Source organism: Azolla caroliniana, unplaced genomic scaffold, assembly GCF_043228905.1.
Source record: "Azolla caroliniana isolate FFs.n. ecotype wild unplaced genomic scaffold, voAzoCaro1.0.p SCAF_4, whole genome shotgun sequence".
In the NCBI taxonomy this organism is placed as follows: Eukaryota; Viridiplantae; Streptophyta; class Polypodiopsida; order Salviniales; family Salviniaceae; genus Azolla; species Azolla caroliniana.
In genome coordinates this window covers 11112557-11125865 of record NW_028230439.1, presented here as the reverse complement: position 1 = coordinate 11125865, position 13309 = coordinate 11112557, and positions in this window count along the sequence as shown.

The window sequence follows — 13309 nt, the reverse complement described above, 5'->3', positions numbered from 1 at the left end:
CTCTCTCTCTCTCTCTCTCTCTCTCTCTCTCTCTCTCTCGTCCTCGCTATCTCTCTCCCTCTCTCGGGAGTCTTATGTAGTCCCATCCTCTTAGTACTAATAGTACTTCCCTTCTCTAGTACTAATTCTCTCTCTGTTTTAGTACTATTCCTAACAACGTTCCTCCATGGTGACCTCGAAGAGGAGATCTACATGCATCAACCTGAAGGATTTGAGAAGAAAGGGAAGGAGCACCTGGTGTGCTGGCTAAAGAAGATCTTATACGGACTGAAGCAAGATCCCTGGCAATGGTACCAGAAGTTTGACTCCTTCATGACTGACCAAGGGTACCACAAGACGCAGGCTGATCACTGCGTGTTTGTGAAGAAAGTTGACGGAGGAGACTTCCTGATACTCCTCCTATATGTGGATGATATGTTGATCGTCGGACGACACTAAGACAAGATTCGGATGGAGAAGGCTCTAAACCGGACCCTCTCAATGAAAGACTTGGGTCCGGCAAGACAGGTATTGGGAATGCACATCATCCAGGACCGGTCAAAGAAGCTGTTGTGGCTGTCACAGGAGAAGTGCGTGACAATGATGCTTCAACGGTTCAACATGTCAGACGCGAAACTGGTCGGATCCACACTTCCTGCAAACTGCAAGCTATCCAGGAAACAAAGCCCAAGGACAAAGGTGGAGAAGACGGATACGATGAAGATAACATATGATTTTTCCGTCGAGAGCTTGATGTACATGATGGTATGTACCCGGCCGGATATCGGATATGCAGTCGGAGTGATGAACCGGTTCATGAGCAATCCCGGCAAAAAGCATTGGAACGCGGTGAAGTGGATACTCTGGTATATGAAAGGCACTTCAAGTATGTGTCTCCGGTTCGGCTACAGTAATCCCCAACTTGACGAATTCACAGATTCGGATGTGTCGGTTGATGCGGATACCAGCTGGTCTACATCCGGATATGTCATGACCTATGCAGGGGGAGTTGTTTCTTGGCAGTCGAGGCTGCAGAAGACGGTTGCATTGTCAAGCACGGAGGCGGAGTACATGGCAGCTATAGAAGCATTGGAACGCGGTGAAGTGGATACTCTGGTATATGAAAGGCACTTCAAGTATGTGTCTCCGGTTCGGCTACAGTAATCCCCAACTTGACGAATTCACAGATTCGGATGTGTCGGTTGATGCGGATACCAGCTGGTCTACATCCGGATATGTCATGACCTATGCAGGGGGAGTTGTTTCTTGGCAGTCGAGGCTGCAGAAGACGGTTGCATTGTCAAGCACGGAGGCGGAGTACATGGCAGCTATAGAAGCCAGCAAGGAGTTAATCTAGATGAAGGACTTCATTGGAGAGCTAAGAATCCAACAAGAGGAATACCGGCACTACTGCGATAGTCAAAGTGTCATCCACCTTGCAAAGAATGCGGCCTACCATTCCCGGACGAAACATATCCAACGAAGATACCACTAGATCCGGGAGAGAGTAGAAGATCAAGAGTTCATGATGATGAAGATCCACACAGAGGAGAACGGGCGGGACATGCTGACCAAGGTCTTGACAACCGACAAACTGGACGTGTGCCGAAAGCGGATTAGGCTGACAAGACATCCCATGCCGGAGTTAAGGGGGAGATTGTTGGGAAATCGGTCCCTCCGGTTGGGATCTGGTGATGAATGAAGAGGACCCAGTGAGAACCGGACAAGAGCCGGTGAGAGCCGGAAGAGAGCCGGAGGAGACCCGGTGAGAACCAGAAGAGAAGACATATTTGTAAATATGTCTTGAGTAAGCCTATTAAGGCTATATTTGTAAATAGACCTAAGTTCATATAAGTATAAATATGACTTAGGGCAATCACTTTGTGTAGTGTTGTTGTTATTGTCATATTGTTGTAAGAGTAGTTGTAACTATTGTATAGAGAGCAAAAAAGAGAGAGATACAGAGAGATACAGAGTGATACTCTATTGTAACCGCCGTTGGGCGAAGAAACATAGCTCGAGTTCGTTGCCTTCGAGTCTTTGATTGTACCCCTTCTCATCATAGTGATAGTTTGGAGTCTATGGGCTCCCGTGGTTTTTACCTATTAGGGTTTTCCACGTAAACATCCTGTGTCATTTCTGACATACTCCTTTCTTTTATTGCCATTTCTGTGATTCAAGACTCGGTGGTGGCCGAGCAATATTCCGCGATTCTCTACACTAATTAACCTGTAGTTAATTACCTAATTCTTAACATGGTATTAGAGCGTGTGGTTTAGAAAATCCACTAAGCCCACCTAACTCCGTGATTGTGTTGTTGTTATTGTCATATTGTTGTAAGAGTAGTTGTAACTATTGTATAGAGAGCAAAAAAGAGAGAGTCAGAGAGAGATACAGAGTGATACTCTATTGTAACCGTCGTTGGGCGAAGAAGCAGAGCTCGAGTTCGTTGCCTCCGAGTCTTTGATTGTACCCCTTCTCATCATAGTGATAGTTTGGAGTCTATGGGCTCCCGTGGTTTTTACCTATTAGGGTTTTCCACGTAAACATCCTGTGTCATTTCTAACATACTCCTTTCTTTTATTCCCATTTCTGTGATTCAAGACTCGGTGGTGGCCGAGCAATATTCCGTGATTCTCTACACTAATTAACCCATAGTTAATTACCTAATTCTTAACATGGTATCAGATCAGAGCGTGTGGTTTAGAAAATCCACTAAGCCCACCCGACTCCGTGATTGTGTGTTCAAGACGTCGACGACAAAATCTGGCTATCGGCTACCGTAGTGCCGCTACATAGCATGTGTACGTGACCGAAGGAAAGCAAAAATGGAAGACACTACAATCAACATGAACACACAAATGGGTAGCTCGCTCCCTAGTGAAAAGCTAGACTGGAGAAATTATTCATCTTGGGAGCACAAGATGAACCAATACCTTGTCGGCCAACGATATTGGAGCTACATCAACAACGCACAAGAAAATCGATCCGACTCAAAGAATGCCGACTACGCAACATGGGAGCAAGTGGTGAGTCGAGTCATGTATTGCTTGGAAACATGTGTCCACGACCACATGCTTAGCCACATTCGAGATGCCAAGATGCCGAAAGAAGCGTGGGCGAACTTAAAGAAAATGTTCACCGTCAACACGACCGCCCGAAAGCCTCAACTCCGACAAGAGTTGAACAACATTTATCAAGAAGATATGTCCGTGTCGGACTACACCGCCAAGATAAAGAGCATTTGTGACTCGCTTAACTCCATCAACATAAACATCGATGAAGACGAGATGGTTCAAGTATGCTTGGGCGGCCTCGCACAACGATTCGACTCGTTGAGGACAGAAATCTTGGCGAGGGAAAACCCTCCTTTGTTCTTCAACCTTCAATCAATGTTATTTGTTGAAGCACGTACAAACCAAAACCAAGACATCGGAAGGTCAAATATCCTCGAATTCAGATGGTGGTCGTGGTCATGGACGAGGTCGAGGCGGTAGAAGAGGTCGATTTGACCCATCACACAAAGGGAACTCAAACCTTCGACAACAAGACGGAAGCCATCAAGGAACCTTCGGAAGAAGGGGGAGCTTCCTTGCCGAACAAGGTTGGCAAACATGGCCCATTGCTTGCACCTATTGCAGCAAAATTGGCCATCGTGAAGAGGACTGTCAGAAAAAGAGAAGCGAGTCGGCTTCGACAAGCTGACAATTCACAAACTACGCTAACAACTCTGAATACGATGACTACAGTGGTCTATTCGTAATGAGACATAGAGCGAACTCTATGATGGCTTCCGACTCCACAAGCACCCTTAACTCGGAAGACGTGTGGTTCGTCGATTCCGGTGCTTCACATCACATGATATCCCACGAAGAGTGGTTTAGTGATTTGCGCACACCCGATCGACTCGACGTCATAGAGACGGGTGACGACACTAGACATCCGATTCGGCACATCGGCAACGACGGCCAAAATAATTGCATCAAGAATGTATTGCACGTGCCCACAATAACAAAGAATTTGTTCTCGGTCGGCCAAATCATGGAGCAAGGCATGCAAGTTTGTTTCAACAACGAAGGATGCTTCATCGAGAAAGATGGCCGACTCATAGCTAAGGGACGGAGAGACGGTCGCATGTTCAACCTCGATTTGAACGAGATGAAATCGACCATGTACGACAAAGGTCTCAAAACCGAAACAAACATTGAGTTGTGGCACAAGAGAATCGGCCACATCAACCTCCAACGGCTCCGAGTTATGCAAACAAAGGGAGTCATCACCAGACTTCCGACATTCGAGTCGAAACGAGTTGACCGAGTATGCGAAGCATGTCAACTCAGCAAAAAACATCGACTCCCATTCCCGAAGGAGAGCTCCGCAAGCAAAGGCCTCCTTGATGTCATACATTCAGATGTATGGGGACCGGCTCAAACGCCGACGATCAGTGGATGCCGATACTACGTCACCTTCATCAACGACTACTCCCGCTACACGTGGATCTTCCCGATGAAGAAGAAGAGCGAAGTGCTCTCCCACTTCCAAAATCTCAAGGGCCAAGTCGAAAAAGAAATATGTCGGCACATCCGATGCCTAAGGAAGAATCGGCAAATACTCGAGGTAGCATGCGCCATGATGCATGAGAAGCACATGCCAAACTTCTATTGGGCTGAAGCAGCATCCATGACTGTCTATCTCATGAATCGGTGCACCACTAATGGAGTGCATGAGCTAACTCCATATGACCTCCTTGTTGGAAGGAAGTCGATACTATCACACCTCAAAGTATTCGGACGCATTGCGAATGTACGCATCCCGAACGAACAACGACAGAAGCGTGATGCGAAGTCGGAGAAATGTATCCTCGTAGGATACTCGTCTGAGAAGAAGGCATACAAGTGCTTCAACCCCTCGACCCGAGCGGTTCACATAAGTCGGGATGTAGTCTTCAACGAATCAGAATCATGGTATAAGCCCGATTCGGCTCCACTTGACCCGACCGAGGAAGAGTTGAACGTCAACTCAGAGGACGATATTCAAACAAGTCCTCTACCACAAGACAACCCAAGCCCACTTGAGCCTTCAAGCCTTCCAAGCACGTCGCGGCCAAGTATGACCTTGGACAAAGGCAAGGGTAAGATGCCCGAATACGAAGTCGATCACCTAGACGATAATGATTCTGATGTGTTGGCTCCCTTACTAGATAGTGAGTTTGGTGTAACCATCATGTGGACACCCGGAGTAAAGAAGGTGCTCACATCGGCGAGCGAAAAACTTCGACGTTCTTCTAGAGAGAAGAATCTCGTCACTCGGCTCGGCTACAACGAGTACATGGCCCATCATTATGCCTTCGCGGTGAAGATAGCAACCAAACAAGAGGCCAAGAGCTCTATAGGGGTGGCTCCTGACCCACGATGGGTGAAAGCAGTCGACCCAAGCCTTCGTCACAAGCTTGAGGGGAAGTGTAAAGAATCAATGGTGATTCTTGTGTAGCGGAAGAGATGTGTGTTATGTGTATGTGTGAGAGGAAAGAGGAGAGGAGAGAAACACAAGATGGATAAGAGACAAAATGAAGTACTCAAGAAGAAGGAGATGTATATTAACAAGGAGAATATGATAAATGAAAATGTAGCATTCCAAGGAGTCACAACCGACCTAGTATGAAGTATGAGGAGGGTGCTTTATATAGAGTCACCCCCTCTCTCTTCATTAACTTACAACAACCACTCTCTCTCTTGGGGAATGTGAAGACTCATAGTCATGGGGAATATGTAACTCATTAGTTATGTGTCATAGACTATGATTCTATGACACATAGTTAATGTGTAGAGAGTAGTGGTGTGACTCTTGACCTTTGAGTAATCATAGATTCTCAAAAGGTGTGTTCACACGTTGTGCTATGTTGAGCTTGATTCTCAACATGGAGGGACCAAAACTGCCACGAGAATAACGACGCCGAAAACCGCACAAAAGCTGACATCGAAAGCCAGACGACACCGAAAGCAAAACCGGATGGGATGTCGGACGCCTCGCACTTGAGCTTGAGGGGGCGTGTTAAGAGATCAAGCTCAACTTAGTTTAGTTAGTTAGTCAACCATGTAACTTCTTAGTTACCTAGATAGAATCTAGTTAGAAATGTTGACTATAACGCCTTAAATAAGACCTTGTACTTAAGTGGGATATTCTAGATCCTCCACTTCCAAGTTCATTTAAATAGGACTTACACCCTTGTACCTATATTCTCCTCACACATGTGCACCATTGCACATGAGATCTCTATATACTTCATTGTGGCTATTTTTGTATTTGATAATGCTTTTTAATATAGTTAATCATCCCCCATTTTGTGTTGTTCAGAAGTGTGCTTCTCCTTCTCTTCCTCTCACACACATACACACACATATCACATAATCTTCCACTTAGCTTAATCACATAATTAGGTACTAATTAACCCATTCTTAATTACCTAATTCTTAACATGTTTCCTAGCTTACACGCATATCTCCACATTCTTGTATAAATACTCAGGTGCACCTTGATTACAATCAAGGTGAACAACACCAGTTACGGAAGCATATTTCAATTCTCACCCTCTTGTCTACTTCCTCTCTCTCTTTCTTGCTCTCTCTATCTCTCTCTCTTAGTATTTATCCTTGTCTACTTGTCCGTAGCCTCGTCTACTCGTTTGTGATAGTATATAATGGTCGTATTCACATCGTCCCTTGGACAAACTAGAATTAGGACAATTCTGTAAATATGTCAAAGGGCAATTGCCCTAGCCCAATTAGTATATAATGGGCTTTGTAACCTAGTTTGGAAAGTTGTTGCTATTGTTAGAGAGTTGTTGCCTCCATTGTATTATAACCATTTCTGAATAAAAAACCGTTACATCGTGTGCCTCTTGATCTCTCCCTCTCTCTCTCATTTTGTTCTTTGATCTTGCTTTCATTTGTACATTCGGTGATCTTCATCTCAAATTGTTGTTGATGTTTCGCACTGATGGCCTTAGTTCACAACATTTGGTATCAGAGTGCAAGTTCTTCAACTCATTGCCAGTCGTCACCAGTCTTCAACGACATTCTTATTTCGTCTCACTTGAAGAACCCGAGTTCAAGATCTCATCTTGAGAAGAGAAAGAAAACTAAAGATTTGCACTCTATCAAGCTAAATCACTCTTAAGGTAAGTCAGCCGGCAACACCTTGCTTTTGTGATTGCAACCACTCAAAGTGGAATCTCTATCAAATCGGCCTCGATCATGCTTTACCAGGTTAGACACTATCTACTCATTTGTTGTAACCTCTCAAAGCAGATCCAGCTCCAAGGAACAACCCCAATCCGTACTTCATTCAGTTGAACGCCATTCGGGAGGACCAGTCGGCTCCATCCTCTCATCGTTGCAGTCACCCGAAGCAGGATCGACCTAGATAATCGGCACAAAATCTATGATCAACATCTCGAAATCGGCATCAGAATCAGATTGAAAGATTCGATTATCCAACTTGGGAAGCCAATTCGACTCATGTTCAAATTCGACTAGAACAATATCGGGTGAGCCAGTTGGCTGCTTCCCACCACCGTTTGTAGTCAACTCCAAACAAAGTCTAACAAGCTGACACAGATGGCATCCACATCTAGCTCAATCAGAAAGTAGTCTAAGTAAGTTTGACGAATCGAACTTCAACTTCTGGAAGGAGTAGGTAGATGCAAGACTATCTGATAGTCAAGGGACAAATCGACCCCATTGACACCGGAAATGCTCCAGAAGGATACAAGCCGAATGAATGGCGGAAGCTAGACCGAATTGTCCACGCCACAATTCGAATGCACTTGTTGGAGTCAGTGTATGAAAAAACGAAGGTGCAGAAGCGTTAGACAACCGGCTTAGCCAGATAGCGAGAGAGAGAGAGAGAGAGAGAGAGAGAGAGAGAGAGAGAGAGATTAACACATAGAAGGTACGCAGGAGAGACAGAGAGAGAGCAGAACAACGTGAATCTATTATCAAAACCTCTATAAAATACTCTGTACATACAACGTGCTCAACATCACTATTTATACAAGTCCTAAGAGGACTGACAGAAGTACAATGTACTTCAATGCTCACATGAGCGTCTAACACTAACTACGAGACATTAACTACCTAGTAGTCTAGGCTGCTACTAGGCTTCCGGTTACTATTGGATCCGGCTAACCGGCTCCCCAGCTCACTGGCTCACCATTCCAGCTGAGGCTTATTCAGCCGATCCAGATCCGGTTGAGCTTTCCGCTCAACACTTCCCCTCAGGCTCAACTTGAGGTCGGATCGTAGTGTCAATCTCCATGGTAGCCGGTCCTTCCCCCCGGCTTCTTCTGGCATCACACCACCTCGCTCGCGCTCCTCATCCGGTCCGGTCCCGTTTGCCGCGACCCTTCTGATTCTGCGCACCTCGACCTCCTTGGTTGGCTTGTCTGCTCAACAGGCCCAATTCAGCTACCTCGCTGTTGTGACTTTGGCGCTTGCCGATTCGCCGATTCCTTCGTGTTGGCGTCAACTTTCACTGCCTTCTCATCCTCTTGGCCTTGAATTGATCCGGTTCTTCCGAATCCGTCTATTCAACCGAATCGGTTATCTCCGATTCGTTCCAGCTCTTGTCTGAATCGGTTGCTTCCGATTCGTCTTCCGGTTCCAGGCCCTTCACCACATTGGACCATGTTTGGGTCTTGGCCTTCTTCTTCCGGTCGGCTCTGTCCTTCTTTACTCTGTCGTCGTTGCCACTTGTTATGACTTGTTCGGATGTGTCAACTTCCTTTGTCGACTCGGCTCCTTTCTTCTTCTTGTTTCTCCCTTTGTCGGTTCTTCCCTTACCAGCACAATCGGCAATTTCATTGTCTTTGCCCATTCCGGTGTCTTTGCTCGTTCTCCCCCTCAAGTGTGGCACGTCGAGATGCTGAACACCAAGCATTTCGGTGAAGTGCTGCAACTTGTCCGATACGAGTGGTTTGGTGAAGATGTCGGCAACTTGTCGATCCGTATGAACATACCGAAGTTCAACTTCGCTGCTCAGGACACGCTCACGCACAAAGTGGTAGTGCACTTCGATATGCTTTGTGCGAGCATGGAATACGGGGTTCTTGGCAAGCTACATGCTGCTTATGTTGTTGCAGTAGATCAGGATCGGGGTCGGCACCTCGATCCGCAGGTATTGCTGCAGTTGCCGAAGCCAAATGGCTTCACAGGTGGCAATGGTAGCGCCTCGGTATTCAGCCTTAGTACTCAAAAGGGCCACTGTTGGCTACTTTTTGTTGCTCCATGCAACAGCCGCGCTACCACTGGAAAACATATAGCCGAAAGTGGATCGGCGATTCGATGCATCGCCAGCCCAGTCGGCATCGGTGTAGCCGATTAGCTCTTCGATTATACCATGCTAGTATAACAGTCCCCGGTCCTTCGTGCTACTCACATATTGCAAAATTTGATGCGTGCACAGAAGGTGCTCCACAGTCAGCTTTTGCATATATTGGTTGATCATGCCGACCGGAGAACTGATGTCGGGTCGAGTGATTGTCAAATATATAAGGCTTCCGATAATTTGTCGGAACCTCTTCTCATCGCAGGCCGGTCTGGAGTCGGGATGGAGCTTCTGGTTCCGATCCAGGGGTGTGGAGATCGGTCGGCATTCCAACATACCGAACTTGTACAGCATATTCAACACATAGTGTCTTTGTGAGAGCAATATGCCGTCGGGGGTTCGGATCACCTCGATCCCAAGGAAATAGTGAAGGTCCCCCAGGTCCTTCATCTCAAATGCATCCAACAACTGAGACTTGACTCGGCTGATTTCATCAAGTCCGGGTCCGGTGATGACTAGATCATCACCATACAGCAAGATGCAAACCGAACTGTCCGGACCTTGCCGGATGAACAACGAAGAGTCAAACTTGGAGGCTGCAAACCCCATCTTACGCAATTGGTGCGTGATCTTCGCATTCCAACCTCGGGGGGCTTGCTTCAGGCCATAAAGTGACTTCTTTAGCCAACATACCACCGACTTGTTCATCTCCGACTGGAAACCAGGGGTTGGGTCATAAAGACCTCTTCTTCAAGATCGCCTTGAAGAAATGCATTCTTCACGTCCATCTAGTGAAGATTCTACCCCCTTGCCGCAGCAACCGCCATCACCACACAAACCGTCGTCATCTTCGCTACCGGAGCGAAGGTCTCGTCGTAGTCGATTCCGTGGGTCTACGCGTATCCCTTCGCCATTAACCAGGCCTTGTACCGGTTAACCGAACCATCGGCAATTGTACTTTACCTTGTACACCCACTTACATCCGATCGGTTTATAGTGTTAGGGAGGGTCAACTAGGTCCCATGTGTCGTTGGCATCAAGTGGCCGCATTTCTTCCCCCATAGCGGCACGCCAATTTGCGTCCTTTGCCGCTTCTGCGTAGCTCTCCGGCTCACGCACATCCACCACCTTGGTCATGTACACATAGTGATGCACCATGTTATCATTTTACCCGTACCGCTTCACGGGGTTCTTCTTGCGGGAAGACCGGCGTAATCTATCGTTACCCGGTTTGAGGCCCTTCTTAGTCGGTTCGGACTTCGTTCCCGAAGATCCGTCGTCATCCTTTCCAAAGTCGGATTCGATCCGATCCGACTCAACGTATCCAGTTTCTTATTCCGGCATCTTCCTCTTCCCCTTCTCTTTGCGCGTGAAACATCTCCTCAGTTCCTTCCGCGGGGAGAGCACGGCAGAGTCTCTATTACTCGTCGGTTCCTCATCCGACTGGTCATCCCGACTCAACCACTCGTTCAGCCCACTCAACCAAAACGATTCCGGACTCACATCTAGAGTCTTGAACCCTTCGTCTTCTAACTGGACCGGTTCAGGCTCATTAGCCTCATCCTCCGATATCGGATCGGGGTCGGAAGTCGGAGCCGGTAAGGTATACCATGATGTCGTCTCATCAAACTGAACATCTCGGCTTACTCGGACCTGCTTCGTCCGGGGGTTATAACACTTATACCCCTTTTGCTCATGCGAGTAACCGATCAAGATGCATTTATCCAACTTTGCATCCAACTTCCTCCGCTTCTCATCCGGCACATGAAATATGCAATGCTACCGAATATCCGAAGGTGTCTCAAATTCGGCTTGCGCTCAAAATATAGCTCATGCACGGAAACCTTGTCACCGATCCGGTTTTAGATATAGATGGCCGTCCGGACCGCCTCAGCCCGGTAGAATTTGGGCATGCTCTCCCCCTCCAGCATCGCCCTTGCCGCATCGATAATCGATCGGTTCTTCCTCTCAGCCACATCGTTTTGCTCCGGTGTGTATCTACAGCTGAACTCTCTCCGAATTCCTTTTTGCTGCATATAAGTGTTGAATTGGCCGGAAAAATATTCTTTTCCGCCATCTGACCACAGGCACTTGATCTTCCTCTCCGTTTCCCGTTCAACCAGGCTTTGCAGGTTTTGGAAACACTCGAAGACTTCACTCTTCCGCTCAATGAGGTAGATCCATGTGTGCCGGCTGTAGTCGTCAATGAAGGAGACAAAGTATCGACTCCCGCCAAGACTAACGTTCTGTTTTAGTTCCCATACATCCGAATGAATAAGGTCGAGCTTGTTATGGCTACAGTTTCGTTCGGTGGGGAATGGAAGCTGGTGTTGCTTCCCGAGTTGGCAGGCTTCACAAATTTCAGCCTTCAGGCCACTAAATTTCGTCAAACCAAAAACGACTTGTTTCAATTACATGTCTTGAAGCCTCTGGTAATTGACGTGACCGATCCGCTTGTGCCAGAGATCAATATCCAATTCAATCTTCTGTTCTTTGGCGAACAAAGCGGTGCCGACATCATTGGTGTCGAGGATGAACATCCTCCCATCTCTGCGCCCTTGCGCAATAATCTGGCCCTCTTCCTCGATGAAGCACCCAAGGTGCGTAAACCGCACCTGCATCCCCTGGTCAACGATCTGACCGACTGACACCAGGTTCTTCGTGATAGTCGGAACGTGTAGTACGTTCATCAGCTTCCCCCCTCTGTCCGATGTGGCTCAAAGGGACTTCTCTATCATGCACGATTGGGTGAGGAGTGTCGTCTCCGATTTCGACGACTCTTGGTTGTTCCTGTTTCTCCAAGAAAGAGAACCACTCTTTGTGGCTCATGTGATTAGACGCACCAAAATCAACGTACCACACTTCCTCCGATTTGAAAGTGGTCTTCTTCATCGAGTTAGCCTCGTGTTTCATCACCAAGCTTGGCCCTTTACCGGCTTTTCCGGTTTTGGATCCTGTCGATCCTTCTACATAGTGCGAGTATTGCCGGTTCTCTCTGTCGGCCTTGTCGGATCCGGATCTGTCCGAATCGGTGCGCTTCTTCCAACACTCGCTTTCCCTATGGCCTTTTTTGCCATAGTACCAGCATTCCGTGTCGGCCATTGCTTGCCGGCCTCCGGCGCTGCCTTGATTCCCCATGCTTGTGGAGGGTCCGGAACTACTGTCGGCACGTTCTCTGTGCCTTCGGTTCTGCTCTTGCCAGCCGCTACCATTGCGAGCCGACCCGCCTCGTCCACCATGCCCACGGGGCCGATCCGCCTCCTTGTATAGCATCCGGTTGTCGGTGGGTGCAATAGTTGACACACCGGTGTGGTTCTCCTCTACAAGGAGCATCGACTGTAAGTTGAAAAATGACAGTGTATTCTCCCTTGTACATACCGCCGTTCGGAACGCTCTGAACTTAGATGCTAGGCCCCCAAGACAGATCTACACCATCTCATCTTCCTCTACAGCATGGTTGTTTACATACCCATATTTAACATTTAAATACATATAGTACCTCATCATTTGTATAGTACGTACTATACCTCAATGTTGTTCAGTCAAATATCATGTATATTTGTCCAATACATTATTTAATGTATTTATAAAAAAACAGGTATAATACGTATTTATAAAGTACTCCAACCGCTAGGTTGGAGGTTCGAATCTCCCCGCACCAACATACATGTGGTACCTAAAAAGGGTGGTTTGTGCCCGTAAGTGACGACGACGAAGATAGTGGCAACGATGCAAATGGTGACAGTGAAGGGCGGTTTGTGCCCGTAAGTGACGACAACGAAGATAGTGACGGTTTCGACGATGAAGAAGGTAAAATGTAGCCTGTCTACAAGTTGCATGATGGAACGTGGTGCGAGTCTCATCATATCCTAGAGGTCATCCTGTGCATGTATCTCACTCGTACCATTCGGCACACCCCTTGATGGACTATGTATTGCTAATAAAACATGACTTCATGTGAGTTGTAGCCTTCGGGTGAGCCAAAGATAAAAAATACTAAAGTAGT